Source organism: Zeugodacus cucurbitae, chromosome 6, assembly GCF_028554725.1.
Source record: "Zeugodacus cucurbitae isolate PBARC_wt_2022May chromosome 6, idZeuCucr1.2, whole genome shotgun sequence".
NCBI lineage: Eukaryota > Metazoa > Arthropoda > Insecta > Diptera > Tephritidae > Zeugodacus > Zeugodacus cucurbitae.
In genome coordinates, this window is record NC_071671.1 from 52,417,687 (window position 1) to 52,425,283 (window position 7,597).

A 7,597-nucleotide genomic window follows, 5' to 3' on the forward strand; every position below is an offset into this window, starting at 1 on the left:
TCCTCACACCCAGACACCTGTTATTATATGATAAATAATGATTTTAATTACGCAAAGAGCAAATACAAATGCATAAGAATCTTCGCTGCTCACAAATGCTTAAAAGCATTAACGCTGTTATTGTACAGCAGCTTCTCTTTTCATATTCTCGCAACATGTTGCAAAGAGAGTATAATGGTTTTGTGCACCTAAATAGAAGAAGTGTTTCCTGGCGCCATAAAAGGGTTGGTATTGCAAAAAGGAGAAATCGTTCCTTTGCCACGCTCACAAAATGGTGATAACCGAAAACCTATAAATAGCAAAAACTAAACCATAAATTAAGCTATAAAAGTAATATTTAGTCAGGAAATACTAAACCACTTTCAGCGAAATTCGGTTCGTAACATTCAAAATGCTATAGCTCGACATCGGTTCAAAACCATGCCTACTTCACATATACCACAACTCTGAAGACCATCTGATTCGTTTACTTTACAATAAATAAGTGAAACGCCATTTAAGACATCGGCACAAAACTTTGCTCAAATACTGAATCTAAACATATGACAAAGACCGTCTATAAAACGCCAAAATCGGACTATAACTTTTCAAGGTCTCAGCTATCGAATAAGATATTTATTATATTCTAAAAACGGTTTAGGGAATTACCCCAGCCCCCATAGACCATGTATACTTATTTTCGTTATTCTAGTGGACTTTATGCCGAATATACAGGAAGAATTGCGATAGTATTAAATATTCGGTTACACCAGAACGTAGCACTTCCATACTTGTTCTTCTTCTTCTGACCTTAAAAATTTTGCACTTAATAACAATTACGTTGGCATCCAATAGCATTAATGCAAAGATTCTGTGATTTTAAATGCCACAAAGGCATTGATTGCACTTTACACTCGCAGCTGCTTATTTAAGCATGACCACACATATCCCGATTGCAGGTGCATACATTGGTATTTGTATGTGAGTTTGTGTCTGTGGTTGACATTGAAAATTCAAATTAATTGCAATGAAATTGTGTTACGGCTATGAATGAGTGCAACCAAACGGAGAGACAAATAACAAAAAAGTTATTCTTGACTTGCTTTAAAATTATCTTCAATTGCTTAAGGCTACTTTAATGTGATATTTTAGCAAATGAGAGGTAATTTTGTTCTGTCAGCGACCATTTGAAAAAAAATATGAGTTTTATAACTCAAAACCCAAAACATCTTCTTCTTTAATAATCTCAATAACTTATCCGCGTTGGTGTTGTGGCACAAGCCCAAGTAAAACAAAGTTATTTAAGCATTTAGAGAAGTAAAAATTATGCAAATTAATTATTTGTAACGTCTAATAGGAGGCAACATGGATACATACATACAAAGAATACATACACAAGAGCTCCAGACTTGCATGAATAACGAACTTTTTGTTAACCATAGCGAATATCCGACTACACCAGGAATCCCCAGTTACCCTCATACTATCCATACTGCAGACGGCAGTACACTCACTTGCATACAAACATATAACTTACATGCAACACCACGGCATTAAGCCGCAAGCCACGAGGAGCGCTAATCCCATTGGCATTGGCACAACTACCACAACAAATACATCGTGACATTGTTGTTGTTCCTCTAATCATGCTTGTTTTGCAGTAGTATTGTTTAATTTTCATTTTTTTGCGCTGCACGCACCATTAATCACATTTATACACACATTGCTCTCTTAGCCATGTTGTTGGCCATGCTTAAATCGACTGATACTCACACAGTAACATAAATACTATATATTTACGGTAACAGACACATTAATATGACGCATTGCGTCGGTTGTTTAATGTTGCTCATACGCTCCGTTGAACCGCAATGATGTATAAGCGATTTTTCATAATTTTTACTATCAGCAGCGTTCAGCGGCATTGATTTTATTACAACAATAACAAATGCTATTTTGTACAACAATAACAACAATTCATTTATTTGCTCTTTGTTGTTTTATTTTACTAATTTTGTGCTTTGTGTGTGTTTTATTTTAGTATTCGTAAGAGTGCTTATTTAATTTTTCGATTACTTGCATCGCTTTGGCTCCGCGTTTTTTAGAATGTGTTTTTTTAGAATGTATTCATATTAGCTGTTGACACGAATTTCCGTCGCCACCATGATTATCTTTCTGCATTAATGCTTCCACAAGCGAATCAATCAAAGCGGGGAAAACATTTTCAAACACAGACAAGTGCTGTTTATATGATTTTGAATATAAAACAAGGTAGTAGGACATGAAGTCGGGTTAAATTCCACAATGAAAGCAATGAAACGAATTTGATGTCGATTAAAATTCAATTAAATACAAGTAAATAAGTGCTAAGTTCGGGTGTAACCGAACATTTTATACTCTCGCAATTTATTTAATTAATTTTATTAATATAACCCACAATTTGACCCACATATTCGTCATATATTGTGGGCTTGGTTGTGAACCGATTTGGACTATTTTCATAAAATATCATTGGGAAGCTATTATGAAATTGGGTTCAGTACCACATCCATTTAAAATTTTCTATACCATTTTAGTACCGCTCTTCTGTACCATCTTTTTAGTGAAATTTAAGGTTTCTGGTGGTTTTCTTTACTGAATTAAAGCATTTTTAGTAGTTTTCAACATAACTTTTTTATGGGAGGTGGGCGTGGTTATAATCCGATTTCCTCCATTTTTGGACTGTATAAGGTAGTACCTAAAAGAAACGACTCTATAAATTTTCCTTGATATAGCTTTAATAGTTTACCAAATATGTACAGAACCTTAGAAGGGGTCGGGGCCACGCCCACTTACCCATAAAAATTACATCCACATATGCCCCTTCATAGTAAGATCCTTAAAACAAATTTTACTTTCATAGCTTTATTTATGGCTTAGATATGAAACTTTATGTGTTTTCGGTTTTCGCCATTTTTTTGGCGTGGAAGTGGTCCTATTTTGCCAACCTTCGAACTTAACCTTCTTATGGTGACAGGAAATACGGTTACCAAGTTTCATCAGGATATCTCAATTTAAATCAATCTTAATCAGAGTATTAATCGAGCAGAGGCCGGTTTAAATTAAACGACAATCAAATTGTAAGTACTGTAATTGTTAGGTCTCAGAGATAAACTAGTTGATATTATCCGAATTCAGGAATCCTTCAGCAGATCAAGAGTTCTGATTTGAAACGTAGTAATCGTCACAAATATTTTTAACAAGCAACTGAAAATATCACACCATTTAAATGTTGATTAAGCTAAATAAATTCTATACAAATTAACACCATCAAGCTTATTATACCACAAAGTTCTAAATTCTAATTTATGCAAATTGTCATTTATCTATGATCACTCTTACAAATAACGATAAATTTAAAATTTAAATATATCAGCAATTTCAGCCTAAGGGACACGATATTATGGCGTGCCAATGCGAATTGGGTGTCAGATGGTCAATTTAGCAAGCGACTGCGGCACAACACGAAATAGCTAGGCCAGCCGATTGCGGTGGACTAACGAGCATAGCAAGGCGGCGGACAAATACCAGACGGTAAGCAGGAGGCTTCTATGCTTAACCGCCGCCGACTGGGCTGGACACAAATGAATGTGGTTGAAAAGTGTTCCATAAATTGGTTTACATAAAAAACGTTTTTACATGACAACAATTTGTGGCATATGGATGCATATAATAAAATGAATGTGAATACATGTTCCGTGTAAAGAGATAATTAAATTTAAATGCAGCCTCATGAGAAATGAAAAAACAATGACAAGATTACATAAATTCCACTGAAGCAAAGTGGCAGTAGTGGAGGGAAGTGAAGATCCGAAATCAGTTTGAAAGCGAAATACAATAGAAGAACATGAAGTAGCACAGCACAGCCTAGTATGACGTAGCACAGCATTGCATAGCAGTGGAGATGGAGTAAGACTTAGCAGTGCATAGTGTGGCATAAATAAAAACGAAAATTTATAAAAATAACTAGGCATCTCACATTTCATTTGGTATAAAGTTTTGTGTATTGTTCTCTTATTCCTCAGATGGAAACCAACAAATAAAAGAATTTTTGAATTGAATTTGTCACCATTTGTGTCTGTATGTCTCTTCATTGTCATTATCTATCTCTATCTCTATCTCATTATTATAACACTTTTAGAACATCCATAATGTGTGTCCCAGACAGATAGCAAGTATATAATTCCACTTCTATTAAGTATTATTATTATTGCATTAACAATTAGCTTATGCAATTTTCAGCAATTAAAATTTTAAAACAATAAACAAAAATATATTTAGAGCTTCTTTAACAATTATGTGTCATAATATTCGACAACTTTCTGTTGAATGCCTAATACGTAGTGATATTTCTTATTGTGCGCCATGTGAACGGAATTCTTGTGAAATTAAAGACTATTTACGTCAGGTGAAGCCAAAAACAATATCAAATGTCAGCTACAGTTTGAGGTTACGAATATTTAACAAATCACAGGAAATCGCTGTTGTGTCGGGCCAAACATTTCCACAATTACATTGAAATCGGTTACCTAATTTACCGCATGACACATTACACATAACCATATACACATATATTGAAAGGCAAATTGTTACAAAAATTACATGTTTAACCCTCGCATGTCCGAAAATGGGCAGAGCTAACATTTTTTAGTACAGATATATATTAGTCTTAACTCAAATATGAAGTGATAAAAATCCTGGTTTATTAGTTACAGGATGTTACCTATAGGCAAAAATTAAATTATTATAAATAAACTCAACATTTCATTTACATTCATGAAATTTTTTTAAATAACTCTCTTATCTATATTTATTTATATATTATAGTTCACTTTGTTTTAAAATAAAACAATTATTTTTATGTTTTTGAACACTTGTTATATAACCAGTTTTGTATAACTTTTTTCTCGAAACCGACAATTCCACTATGGGGAGAAAGCCTTCTGAATGAATACGTGCACAGCTCATAACAGAAAATGTAACACATAAGTCTACATAATTGAAAAAACCGCTGGTCAAAAATATTTAAATAACATGAATTAGAAGCCGGTAAGTACAATGTTGCCTATAGGCAACATCAGCTCAAAACCTTAGGAAAGCTGTTATCAAGGGCCGATAATTTTATGTAAAATGCACGCTAAACCTTACAAATTATGACAAACCAACTATTTTAAGTTGGCAAGGAGACCAACAAACTCTTAAAGGAATAATAAAAGGTTATAAAACCTTCGGCTCTTGCACAGGTTGGAGAAGTAATGAAAAATGTGTTTGAATACCCAAAGCAGCATGTTGTAAGTATGTCAAAGTTGTCTCTTTAATTTTTTTCAAATTTTTTTTTTTTTTTTCTGGGAAAATATATTTAATTTGTTTATTTTTACTTAAATCGAAGTAGTATACGAAAATGAGCGAACTGACATTTACAAAAACTTTTGACAGTTATTTATTTTATCTAGCAACGTCAGGTTTATTTTTATCGAATCACCGATTTTTTTACAATTTTCAAATTAACTTGAAACATACACGCGTACAGATTTACTTACTATGTCAACTGTAACTGTGATATACATAATATTAAGGGCTAAACAACATTTACGTACAGTAGGCTAGAGTTAATTTTTACTTGCCAAAAAAAGAAAATTCGAAAAAGTAAAACATAAAATTATATTGTTTTGGAATTCATTCCATAACATTTAAGAATATATAGCGATTTAATAGGCCACAATTACTCCATTAAAAACCTTATCTTCTCTTTTAGGAGAATATTTTTAAATTATGAATGAGTTTCATGGTTCAATTCATGATAGAGAAAAATTTAAATTCAAATAAAATCGCAAGGTAAGGTTAAGATCAGGTCCCTACGAAAGATATACTAAGCATGATGCATTTTTATAATTTCATAGGCATTTTATCACGGTTTTACTGTATCTAGAAGTTGTATGTGCTTATAAATACTCGTTCATCAAACTAAATGTATACTTATTAGTACTAGCTTCTAGTCTAACAGTAGCTTTGTATGAACGCGCGACCGATTGTTGCCAACATTTCAGCTGAAAACTTTGTCAACTAACAGCAACTGTGTATCTATGTGTCTGTGCACTATATAAATATTTCGTGTCGAGCGTGTCATGTTAAAGATGTTTGCAGACAAAAGTTTTTGTCGTTAATTGTTTGCCAAGTGAAATTTTGTGTTGGTTCCATTATATACATGTATATATGCATAGAAATCTATGTGAAAAGAAATAATAAAAAGCGTCGTCGCACTCTACTTTACTTCGGCGCATATCTTTAATCACTTAACGTTTTTATGCTGGCGAAAAGTGATACACGGACTAAGCCAAGGCCAATTGCTGCAAGTTATGACATTAAGTAACTAAGATATTGAAGCAACCTGCAACAGCTCGGAATATAAACTGACCGACTGGTTAAACGAAACTCTCTCATCAGCTGCGAAATGGATACAGAACTATAGCCTTTGAAAGAGAGCAAAGTATACTTGAGAGAAAGAGAAAGTTCGTTTTCAATACTTTATTATAAATATCGTTATATGCTACTAAACTATTGACGAACCTATTCATATCAATATTTTGGTGACGAAAAATTGTTCTTGGTAAATATTGTAAAAATACTAAATAAAATACTCACCTTCAGTGTAATGCCGCCCAAATCATATGCGCCATTAAAGAGATTCTCAACGAGATAATCAACGTTTGATTATGAAGCTTTTGCCCACAGCAGCACCGCACAGGATAACAAGTCTTATGCGTTCCAAGTCGGCCGTTATGAATATGGCTGAACGACGGCTGCTAAGACGACCAGCAGCAAGAAGTTACTGTTATTATTTGATTTGACTTTATAAGCTTGTTGGTTGAGCTTAAGTGCTTTAAATACATATTTTTATTTGATTTCATCGCTTCAAGTGACGGCAAACGAAGCTGAGATTACCGTTAATATTATGTTAAAGCACTCGAAATGTGATTTTAATTTGAAAATCTCAATAGTTGATTAAACAAAGGTGAAAACTCAAAACTGCTTATGAATTCTTTACACTTTACATCACACTTAATGACGCGCACTCTACAAAAACAAAAGAGAATTAATTCTCGGAAATCTTTCATGGAAATGCAGCACAAAAACTTAAAAGTTTATGAGCTTTCACTGTACACTTCATTTTTATTTCTTCTTAATTTGTGTTTAACACTTTTACATTACTTCCAGTAACTACATATATATTACATATAACTGAAGAGTAAGAGTCGGCGTGGCCGTGCGGTGAATGTATGCTAATACACTACAATAAACAAAAAATATTCCGAAATTTCGCCCGATAAGAATAAAATTTCATGTAAATAATGGCGTCAAAATATTTGCGCTTTCATAAATTTATTTGAGTCTATATATAATTATATTATAATGAAAGTAAAATTCTAATTATACCTATAATTGCAGAATAAATAATAATCTACAAATGCACTCAATAAATTTAACTTATGTATAGACAATTATAAATGCAGATAAATTCTAGGTCAAATATAGAAAAATTATGGCGATTATTTGTGTGCATATTAATTTCAACTAATTA